We start from the raw sequence: 11,578 nt of genomic DNA, 5'->3' as shown, positions 1-11,578 counted from the left end.
GTCTTGTTAAAACTCTATTGGTTTAGCTTTCATTTCATTTTTTTCTTTGGTTATTGCTTGTCTCTTTGTTTCCTTGTTTGTGAGTTGCTATATAGGGAATTGGAAAAGAGGATTGGTGTCATCCCTTGAAGAATTTGAGTCAAGAAGCAAGGGGAAACCACCTTAAGAGCTAGTGGACTAAGAAACACTCCAAATTGAGTGAATCACCAAAGAGAGAACAACCACCAAAATTGAGGACCTTTTTGTAATTGACATTTTACTTACTTTCATTACTTTCAAATTTTGTAACAAAAAGGCCTTTCATTAGAAGTAAGTTGGGAGCCTCCAATAGGCCACCCTACTTCCATTTGTGTGTAATAATTTTAGGCAATTTTCCCTTAGGATTGTGAGTGTTTTGTTGGGAACCTTAAATGTGGTTGTCCAAACACTCTTAGGATTCGCCTAGTTTACATTTCTTGCACTTTAATTTCTTGCTTACTTTCATAGCTTATTTCTTTTACCTTCCATTGTCAAACCGCCTAGATAGCTTGCCTTTTACCAATTAGTTTTTACCTTATCTTTCACACCTCTTTTAGTGTTTATTTTGGCTAGTTTCAACCATAGTTTCTTTTACCTTTTGTTTTCAAACCCCCAACAAGAAAGAACCACAACTTAGGAACCAACATGAGTCTTCATTCTTCATCTAGTGTTAATGGTGAGGGTTCTACTCCTAAGGACCCCTTGTATAAGATATTAGATGAGTTGAGATCCCATGAGTTGTGGAAAGAAAAACAAGAGAGAAAAGAAAAAGGAAAAAAATGGAAGAAATAAGTCAAGGTGAAAGAGAGAAAATAAGAGAGGAAGAAAGAAGAAAAATAATGAAAGAAATGAAAAGAGAAAAACATGCCTCCTATAGTAGTCATGACTCTTGCAAGAGTTTAAGTGAAGAACTTAGCAACTATTATAGAGGGCGCCATAGTTCACATACTAAACATCATTCCCAAAGAAGAGAAAAGGATAGAAGGCCTCAAGAGGTTAACATTAGCCTCCCATATTTCCATGGAAAAGATAATGTTGAGGCCTACTTAGATTGGGAAATAAAGTTTGAACAACTCTTTGCTTGTCATCATATTAGCGAAGAGAGAAAAGTTCCATTGGCTACCCTTAACTTTCAAGGATTCATGGGGATCCTCCAGTAAAGTATTGGAATGATCTTAAGAGTGCCCTTAGGAAGAGGCACATTCCCTCTTACTATGAAAGAGAGCTTATGGACAAGTTCCAAAGGCTTAGACAAGGGAGTATGAGTGCTGAAGAATATAGACAACAAATGGAACTACTCCTTTTAAGAGATGGACTTAGGGAGGAGGAAAGAACAAGCATAGCTAGGTTCCTTAGTGGGCTTAATATGGAAGTGAGGGACAAGGTTGAACTCCTTCCATATAGTGTGGAAGCAAAGCTTCATGATGAATCAACAATGATTCAAAGGTGTTTTGATGATAACAATGATGACAACAAAAGATGATGACAAAGGTGATGAACAAAAAGCTCAAAAGATCAAAGAACAACTCAAGTGAATCAAAGAACATCTCAAGTGAATCAAGAACAAGTCAAGAGTTCAAGAATCAAGAAGAATTCAAGATTCAAGACTCAAGAAGAAAGTCTACAATCAAGAATCAAGATTCAAGATTCAAGATCTCAAGAATCAAGATCAAGATTCAAGAATGAAGAAAAGACTCAATCAAGATAAGTATTAAAAAGTTTTTTCAAAACTTTGAATAGCACATGAGTTTTTGACAAAACCTTTACCAAAGAGTTTTTACTCTCTGGTAATCGATTACCATATTGTTGTAATCGATTACCAGTAGCAAAATAAGTTTGAAAAAGTTTTCAAACTGAATTTACAACGTTTCAAATATTTTCAAAAGGCTGTAATCGATTACAATGTTTTGGTAATCGATTACCAGTGTTTTTGAACGTTGAAATTCAAATTTAAAAGTGAAGAGTCACATTGTTTCACTCAAAAGCTTTGTGTAATCGATTACACTTATTTGGTAATCGATTACCAGTGTTTGTTTTTGAAAAATCTAAAGATGTAACTCTTCAAAAAGGTTTTGACTTTTTCAAATGGGTTTTAAGTTTTTCTAAAAGTTATAACTCTTCTAAATGGCCTTCTTGACTAGACATGAAGAGTCTATAAAAGCAAGGCTTTGTTTTGAATTTTCAATCAATCTTTCTAACAACAATCTTATACAATCCTTTACAAGCCTTGAAATCTCTTTGAACTTCTTCTTCTTCTTCTTTGTACCAAAAGCTTTCAGAAGTTTTCTGGTTTTCTAAACCTTGAAAACTTGTGCTATTCATCCTTTTCATTCTCTTCTCCCTTTGCCAAAAATAATTCGCCAAGGACTAACCACCTGAATTCTTTTTGCGTCTCTCTTCTCCCTTTTCCAAAAGAACAAAGGACTAACCGCCTGAATTCTTTTGTGTCTCCCTTCTCCCTTGTCAAAGAATTCAAAAAGACACAGTCTGAGAATTCTTTTGATTCTTCCCTTTCTCTAATACAAAAGTGTTCAAAGGACTAACAGCCTGAGAATTCTTTTGTATCCCCATTCACAAAGTATCAAAGGTTTAATAGCCTGAGATCTTTGTCTCAACACATTGGAGGGTACATCCTTTGTGGTACAAGTAGAGGGTACATCTACTTGGGTTTGACTGAGAATCAGAGTCTTTTGTCAAGACTATCAAAGTCTGTTGTCTTGCAAAGACTATCAATGTCTTCCACCCTTTACATTTCAAAGACTATCAGAGTCTTTTGTCAAGACTATCAAAGTCTTCTTTACATTTCCAAAGACTATTAGAGTCTTTTGTCAAGACTATCAAAGTCTTCTTTACTTTTCCAAGACTATCGAAGTCTTTTGTCTTGTAAAGACTATCAATTTCTTCTGCCCTTTATATTTCAAATACTATCAAATTCTTTTGTCAACACTATCAAATTATTCTTTACATTTCCAAAGACTATCAAAGTCTTTTGTCAAGACTATCAAAGTCTTCTTTACTTTTCCAAGACTATCAAAGTCTGTTGTCTTGCAGAGACTATCAATGTCTTATGCCCTTTACTTTTCCAAAAATTATCAGAATCTTTTGTCAAGACTATCAAAGTCTTCTTTACTTTTCCAAACACCATTAGAGTCTTTTGTCAAGATTATCAAAGTCTTCTTTACATTTCAAAGACTCTCAGAGTCTTTTGTCAAGACTATCAAAGTCTTCTTTACATTTCAAAGACTTCAATGTCTTTTGTTAAGACTTCAACATCTTCTTTACATTTCAAGACTTCAAAGTCTTTTGTTTGATACTCTTGATACTTCATACATTTTATTCTTTTCACAGGTTTCACTACTTGGGTTTTCGCCAGTTGTCGGTCGGAGGGCAAGATCGTTGGGATGAAATTAGTGTCCTTATCTTTACTCACCTTTTCATTTTCAATGAAAGATAAATAAAGAGGGGCAACTGTCAAACCCTAATTTCGTCTGGGGACTATCACTCGCTAATTTTTTGATTCTTGCTAGCCGAATTGAGCTATTCGACACCAGTTATCGTGCAAGACGGAAGATTATTGGATGTTTCGGTAAAGAAAGCAAAAAATACCCAAAAGGGAGGGCAAAAGGGTCATTTTAAAGCTTTTTCTGACCCCTGGCTCGCCTAGGCTAGCCTCTGGCTCGCTGGGGCCCCAAATAGCTTAGGGGTGAAGTAACCAACTCGCCTGGGCGAGAAAGGTTACTTCAAGTTGAAGCTATAGCTCGCCTGGGCGAGCTGCAGATCAACTAAGTCCCCTTATTTCTTATAAATAGGCATGAGGAGGGCTGAAGGAAGGGTTCAACTTTCAAACATTGAAAGGATTCAATGAAATTTGAAGAGAAGAAGAAAAAAGAAGAGAAAAATGAGGCCGAGGCGCTACCGAATTGCGACCGTAATCGACTTCTACACCGTTCTTCGTTCAGTGTTCTTTTGTTGCTTTGCGCATCTTCATCTCATTCTTCTACCATCAATAATCTCTTTTCTTCTTTTAAAGAGAGTTTTGACTGATCATTTACATCACAAGTCATTTTTTTATGAGACTAAAAGTAAATAAGTGAAACCAAGATGAAATCAACATGAAATTGATTTTTCATCCACAAAAGTCGCTTGAATCCATTCAAGGTCCAACGCCTTAACAGTGTCTTTTATTTTTGTTGGTTAAAATGAACCTTTCAAAAGTTTAAAATCAAGGTAACGCACAACTTTCTTGCTTTTAAAGAACTACGTAGGTCTGAGTTCCTCATCACACTTGAGGATACATAGGAGCAAGGGCAACATTCTTGTCGACCCCAAAAAAATATAAAAAGGGAAAATACACAATTTTGAAGTCATGTTTTGCACACTCGATTAAAGGTTGTCGTCCCTTGTGACAGGCGCTTGGGGTGCTAATACCTTCCCTGTGCATAAACAACTCCCAAACCCTTATTCTTAAAATTCGCAGACCCCTTTTTGGTTTTTCTAACATTTTCCTCAAATAAATGTTGGTGGCGACTCCCGCGCATTTTCTTCATGAGAGACGCACTTTTGGTGATTCACTCAATTTGGAGTGTTTCTTAGTCCAATAGCTCTTAAGGTGGCTTTCCCCTTGCTTGTTGACTCAAATTCTTCAAGGGATGGCACCAATCCTCCTTTCCAATTCCCTATATGGCAACTCACAAACAAGGAAACAAAGAGATAAGCAATAACCAAAGACCAAAAAAATGAAATGAAAGCTAAACCAATATAGTTTTAACAAGACAAATTTTCAAGGATTATTCAACAATGAAAGCAATGAAAAACACATAAAAGCAAGCTACGACTCAAAGAAAATCTTAGAATGGCTCTAGAGTAGAGTATAATTTTAATCGAATTTCATTGGTTTGGTTTAACTAACTAAAGATAACTTAAAGGAAAAGAATAGTAAAAATAACAGATTTACGAAAATAATGGAATTGCGGGAATAACGAAATTTAGTGCATAAAAAATACGTAAAATTACAGAAACAATAATAACTAATTTAATTAATTCAAGAAAACATAAGATTAGATTTCATCATTCATACCTTTAGTATCCTAATAAGATAAACATATATGAATCATTTTCTAACATTATTGATGCACACATTAAGTTACCCCAAGTCGATCCGTCACACTTGAGGCCTAAGAATATTTATCAAATATCGATCTCTCGCATATGAAGTAAATACCCAAGCATTATAGTCATATTTTCATGCTTTTTGAAATCAAAATGTTATGCTCTATGCCTAGCAACATAACGTAAAGAGTAAAATCATTCAGTTCAAATTCTAAGATTATTTTCCAGTCTCACTTAAAATCCAATTTCATGACACTATTGATCAAATAGAATCAAGCATTACAATTAGAATAAAATCACCAATAATGAGTAGAAAAGATTCATGCATATATTGTAGAAGCAAGCTTCATGATGATGAATCAAGATTGATTCAAGAAGCTTTGATGATGACTAAGATGATGACAAAAAGCCCAAAGAATGATTTCAAGATTAAGTTCAAGATCAAGATTAATTTCAAGATTCATCAAGAAGATTCAAGATTCAAGAATAATCAAGATCAACATTCAAGACTCAAAGATTCAAGAATAAAGAGAAGACTTAATCAAGATAAGTATTAAATTTTTTTTCAAAACATTGAGTAGCACAAGAAGTTTTCACAAAATCATTACCAAAGAGTTTTACTCTCTGGTAATCGATTACCAGTGTTTTAAAACGTTAAGATTTTCAAAATTCAAAATGAAGAGTCACATCTGTTGATGTGTAATCGATTACACCTTAATGGTAATCGATTACCCGTGACTGTTTTCGAAAAATTCATTTCCAAAAGTCACAATTCTTCAAGTGACTTGTTTCTGAAGATTCTTTCAAAAGTCATAACTTTTTAAGTAATTAGTTTTAAGGAATTGCCAAGAGTTACAAGTTTTGACTTGAGTCATCAAGAAATTATAAATATGTGACCTTGGCATGAAACATAATTATTCATCTCAATCATCTCTTTCAATATTTTCTTTCATCTCTTTCAACAGATTTTTTTCTATTTCATCTTCTCTTCATCTTTCTAAAAGTTTTTGTTCAAAACTTTCTCTTCCAAGAAAAGTTCTTTGTTCAAAAACTTGTTCAATTCATCTTTTTCATTCTCTTCTCCCTTTGCCAAAAAGAATTCACCAAGGACTAATCGCCTAAATTCTTTTTGTGTCTCCCTTCTCCCTTTTCCAAAAGAACGAAGGACTAATCGCCTGAATTCTTTTGTGTATCCCTTCTCCCTTGTCAAAGAATTCAAAATGACACAGTCTGAGAATTCTTTTGATTCTTCCCTTTCCCTTAAACAAAAGATTTCAAAGGACTAACTGCCTGAGATATCTTTTGTTTCCCCTTCACAAAGTTTCGAAGGACTAATCGCCTAAGAACTTTGTCTTAACACATTGGAGGGTACATCCTTTGTGGTACAAGTAGAGGATACATCTACTTGGGTTGTTGTAACTGAGAACAAGAGATGGTACATCTCTTGTGGATCAGTTCAAGTAGAGGGTACATCCACTTGGTTGTTCAAAGAGAACAAGGAAGGGTACATCCCTTGTGGATCTTTGCTTGTAAAGGATTTTACAAGGTTGAAAAGAAATCTCAAGGACCGCAGGTCGCTTGGGGACTGGATGTAGGCATGGGTTGTTGCCAAACCAGTATAAAACTCTTGTGTTTGTCTTCTTCTTCCCTACACTTTTAATTTCCGCTGTGCACTTTAATTATCGCTTTTACTTTTGGTTAAGTTTCTATTTCTGTTCTTTACTTTCTTAACTTTGTAGTAAAAGCCTAATTGAATCTAGAAACATTAAGAAGGATAAGTTTTTTTAATTAGTAAAGGTTCACTAATAATTAATTCAACCCCCCCTTCTTAATTATTCCGAGGCCACTTGATCCAACATATATAATATCAAAAAGGATACATAAGGGTACAAAGATTACATCGAATCCTTAATAAAAACTAACCGATCATTGTGCAGAGCACAAGACTGATGCGTCATCATTTTCTCCTATTTCTTAACCCTTTTTGTCACCATTTTAATTACTGATTAGCCTTAATAATCAAATTAATTATGCAGTTTTATCATTTGGGCCTATTGGACTAATTTTGTGTTTTTAATTTAATTTCAAGAGAATTATAAGAAATTGGGCTTGAATCTAGAATTAAGCTTGGACTTGAAGAGAGCAAACAATTTTATCAAATCTTATCTTATATAGATTTTATCTAATCTAAATATTATTTCATCTAAATCTTATCTTATCTTATCTTATTTAGATTTTATTTTATTTATGGGCTTGGACTTAAAACAGATTTGTAAGCTTTGGGGCTGAAAATATATAACAGCACCAAGGCTCTAGTTTGAGGACCCTCTCTCTCTTTTTCGTTTTAGTTTTAGAGTGCTACTCTCAATTCGTTTTAGTCTCTTTTTCATTTTGGAAGAATAATTCTAGTTTTCTTCGTTTTCTACTGATTAATGGAAGGCTAAGTCTCCAGCATTGTTTTCTCTTAAGGATCAAGCACAACTCTCTTTGAAGTTCTATTATTACTATTAAATTCTAATAAGTTTTTCCTCTTCACCAATTACTCTGTATTAGTTGCTATTAATCCATGCATGCTTAGTGCTTGATTAATTGTCTCTGCGCTTAATTTACGTTCATGCTTAATGATCGTTCATGATTAATTGGTGTATGTGTTGCTTAATCACATAATGAATGCCTTATGCTAAATTTCGCTTAGTAATTTAATTTAGGGTTGGATTAAGTGGTTGAACTGATAAAGGATAAATTCTCGCAACCTACGATAAGAGACTTGCTTGTGAATCAAGGGGAGGCAATGTATTTTAATTCTAATATTTTCTAATTCAATTTTAGTCGCTGTTTAATTTACAAAAACAAACAAACCCCCCCCCTCCCAATTCGTTACTGTTTTATTACTATCTATTATGAACGTTTGGTTGACCATTGCTCGTTGGGAGACGACCTAGGATCACTTCCTAGATACTGCATTTTTAATGTTTATTTGATTCGGGTACGGCCTCGATCAAATTTGGCACCGTTGCCGAGGAGCAGTGGGCCAAAGGTTCACAATAGCTACTGAATTGAGTTTTATGTTTAGTTGTTTTACGTTTACTTCTTTTGTTTAGTGTGTTCGTGTTGTGTTAGTGTGGTATTTTGTTTTATTTGATGTTCTGTTTTGCAATTTAGTAGTACCCCTTGTTCAGCGCCTTCCCTGTTTCAGTTATTGTTTTGCTGTGAATAGTGCTTAGCGACAGAATTAGAGACTAATTCTGCGTTACTGTTCACACAGCATTACATTAGCTACTGAATTAGCGACGGCTGTTTACAATTTAATTGGCGATTTTTGTTTTGATAGTTAGGGTTGTTATTTTTGTCTGAATTTTTGTGTGGTAGGTTCTTTTGACTCATATTTTGTGTGAAAAATACCAGGAACACTTGGTGTGGCTGGATTTGAGAGATTTAAAAAATTTGAGAACTTATTTTTAGCAAAACTTAAAACGGCCATAACTTTTGCTCCGGGTATCAGAATGACTATTATTATATATGCATTTGGGGTAGAAATTTTTTTTCCATACTTTGGCAACCCGCGAAAGCCGGTTGGGGTCTCCCAAACTCCAAAAATCAGTCGTTTACTAAGTTTCTTTTTTATTTTTTAAGTATTATTGTCTTATTTTTCTAAACTTTGCCTAGGTAGTTTTCATAGTTAGACTTTGAATTTTTGTTTGAAAATTGTTGTGCTATCTTTTCATGATTTTAGGGTGTTCCTCACAAAATTTCAGCTCATCTTGATATCGTTTGAGTATAGCTGTAGTTTTAACCCCTTGTTAGGTGCTTGTTGAGGAACACATTATTTGCTGCATATAGTGCATGACTAGGAGCAATCCAGGTGATTTACAACCCTTTGATCCTGAAATAGATAGAAGCTTCCATAGATTAGTTAGGCATAGTGTGCATCCTTGTCATTCTGTGCATTTTGAGCATTCTGAGCATTCTGTTGAGGGTGATTCTGAATATTCTAATTTTGAGCATTCCACTACTAATTTTTATACTGAGAACATGGCTCAACCTCCACCTCGTGAGAGGACTCTTAGGGAGATGGCAGCACCTGATTTCACTTATGAAAGCTTGTGCACTCAATATCCTGATGAGAGTGTTCCATATGTTCTCAAGACTGAACTAATACATTTGCTGCCCAAGATTCATGGTCTTGCAGGTGAAGATCCTCATAAGCATCTTAAGGAGTTCCATATTGTTTGTTCCACCATGAAGCCCCCTGATGTCCAAGAAGATCATATCTTTCTTAAAGGTTTTTCCTCATTCTCTGGAGGGAGTGGCAAAAGATTGGCTCTACTACCTTGCTCCCAGATCCATTTTCAGTTGGGATGACCTTAAGAGGGTGTTCTTGGAGAAATTCTTCCCTGCATCTAGGACCACTACCATCAGAAAAGACATTTCAGGCATCAGGCAACTTAGTGGAGAAAGCTTGTATGAGTACTGGGAAAGATTCAAGAAATTGTGTGCAAGTTGTCCTCACCACCAGATTTATGAGCAACTCCTTCTTCAATATTTCTATGAGGGACTTAGCAACAAGGAGAGAAGTATGATTCATGTTGCCAGTGGTGGAGCTCTTGGTGGTATGACCCCTGTTGAAGCTAGGAATTTGATTGAGAATATGGCTTCCAACTCCCAACAATTCAGTGCAAGAAATAATGTTATTTTCCTTAGAGGAGTCCATGAGGTGGCCACAGATTCATCTCCATCTACTGAAAATAAAAAGCTTGAAGGAAAACTTGATGCCTTGGTCAACCTAGTAACTCAGCTTGCCATGAATCAAAAATCTACACCTGTTGCAAGAGTCTGTGGTCTATGTTCTTTTGTAGATCACCATTCAGATCTGTGTCCTTCTTTGCAGCAATCTGGAGTCAATGAGCAACCTAAAGCTTATGCTGCAAACATCTATAATAGACCTCCACAGCAGCAAAACCAACAAAAACAAAATAATTATGACCTTTCAAGCAATAGATACAATCCAGGTTGGATGAATCATCCAAATCTAAGATGGACAAGCCCTCCACAACAACAACAGCCTGTCCCTCCTTTCCAGAATGCCGCTGGTCCAAGCAAGCCATATGTTCCTCCTCCAATACAGCAGCAGTAGCAACAACAAAGACAACAAGCAACTGAGACTCTTTCTCAACCTTCCTTAGAAGAATTAGTGAGGCAAATGACCATCCAAAATATGCAATTTTAGCAAGAGACAAGAGCCTCCATTCAGAGTCTGACAAATCAGATGGGACAGATGGCTACTCAGATGAATCAAGCTCAGTCCCAAAATTCTGACAAAATGCCTTCACAAACTGTGCAAAATCCGAAAAATATGAATGTCATCACCTTGAGGTCTGGCAACCAAATTCAAGTGCCTCCACCAGTAGCAGCACCTGCACCTGAACCTGCCAAGCTTCATTCTACACCTGAAAAAGAGAATGAGATAGTTGCACAAAAGAGAAATCTTCCTAACAAAATTTTTCATGTAGGTGGACCTTCTTCTAGTAATTCTGACTTACCGTAGCCTCCTATCCCTCTTCCATTCCCACCTAGAGCAATTCCAAACAAAAAAATGGAAGAAGTGGAAAAGGAGATCTTGGAGACCTTCAGGAAAGTAGAGGTGAACATACCTTTGCTAGATGCCATCAAGCAGATTCCAAGATACGCCAAGTTTCTAAAGGAGTTTTGCACCCACAAAAGGAAGCTCAAAGGCAATGAAAGGATTAGAATGGGTAGAAATGTGTCAGCATTATAGGTAAATCTGTTCCTTACATTCCTGAGAAATGTAAGGACCCAGGTACTTTCTGTATACCTTGCATTATTGGGAATAGTAAATTTGAGAATGCCATGCTAGATCTAGGAGCATCAGTTAGTGTCATGCCTCTGTCCATTTTCAATTCTTTATCTCTTGGACCTTTGCAATCTACAGATGTAGTGATTCATTTGGGAAATAGAAGTGTTGCTTACCCCGCAGGTTTCATAGAGGATGTGCTGGTTCGAGTTGGTGAACTTATTTTTCCTGTAGATTTTTATGTTCTTAATATGAAAGAGGGATTTTCCCACGGTTCAGTTCCAATTATTTTAGGTAGGCCATTTATGAAAACAGCCCGAACCAAGATAGATGTTTATCTTGGCACATTGTCTATGTAATTTGGTGATATTGTTGTTCATTTTAACATTCATGATGCCATGAAACATCCATCTGAGGATCATTCTGTTTTTTGTGCTGAGATAATTGATCAGATTGTTGATAATTATATGTTTGATTTTGATTCTGGTTGGAAACATCCATTTTTATCTGATCTGAATACTTGTCATTCCTTATGCATTGAATCTGAATCTGAGTTTGAATTTGATCCTGTGTCTGATTTTTATGCTGAGAATGAATCTGAATTTGAATCTGGTTCTGATTTTCTAGGAGTTGTACCTC

The 11,578-nt window shown here is 35.6% G+C and overlaps 1 non-coding gene across 1 annotated transcript; it reads right to left on the bottom strand.

Moving 5' to 3' along the window:
* Positions 1-9,538: 9,538 nt before the first annotated feature.
* Positions 9,539-9,645, bottom strand: LOC114424876. Its single transcript, XR_003669166.1, has one exon. It is a non-coding gene; the product is annotated as a small nucleolar RNA R71 (small nucleolar RNA).
* Between the last annotated feature and the right edge of the window lie 1,933 nt (positions 9,646-11,578).

The sequence above is a fragment of the Glycine soja genome, chromosome 8, assembly GCF_004193775.1.
Source record: "Glycine soja cultivar W05 chromosome 8, ASM419377v2, whole genome shotgun sequence".
NCBI classification, from domain to species: Eukaryota; Viridiplantae; Streptophyta; class Magnoliopsida; order Fabales; family Fabaceae; genus Glycine; species Glycine soja.
This window is presented reverse-complemented; position numbering and strand designations above follow the sequence as displayed.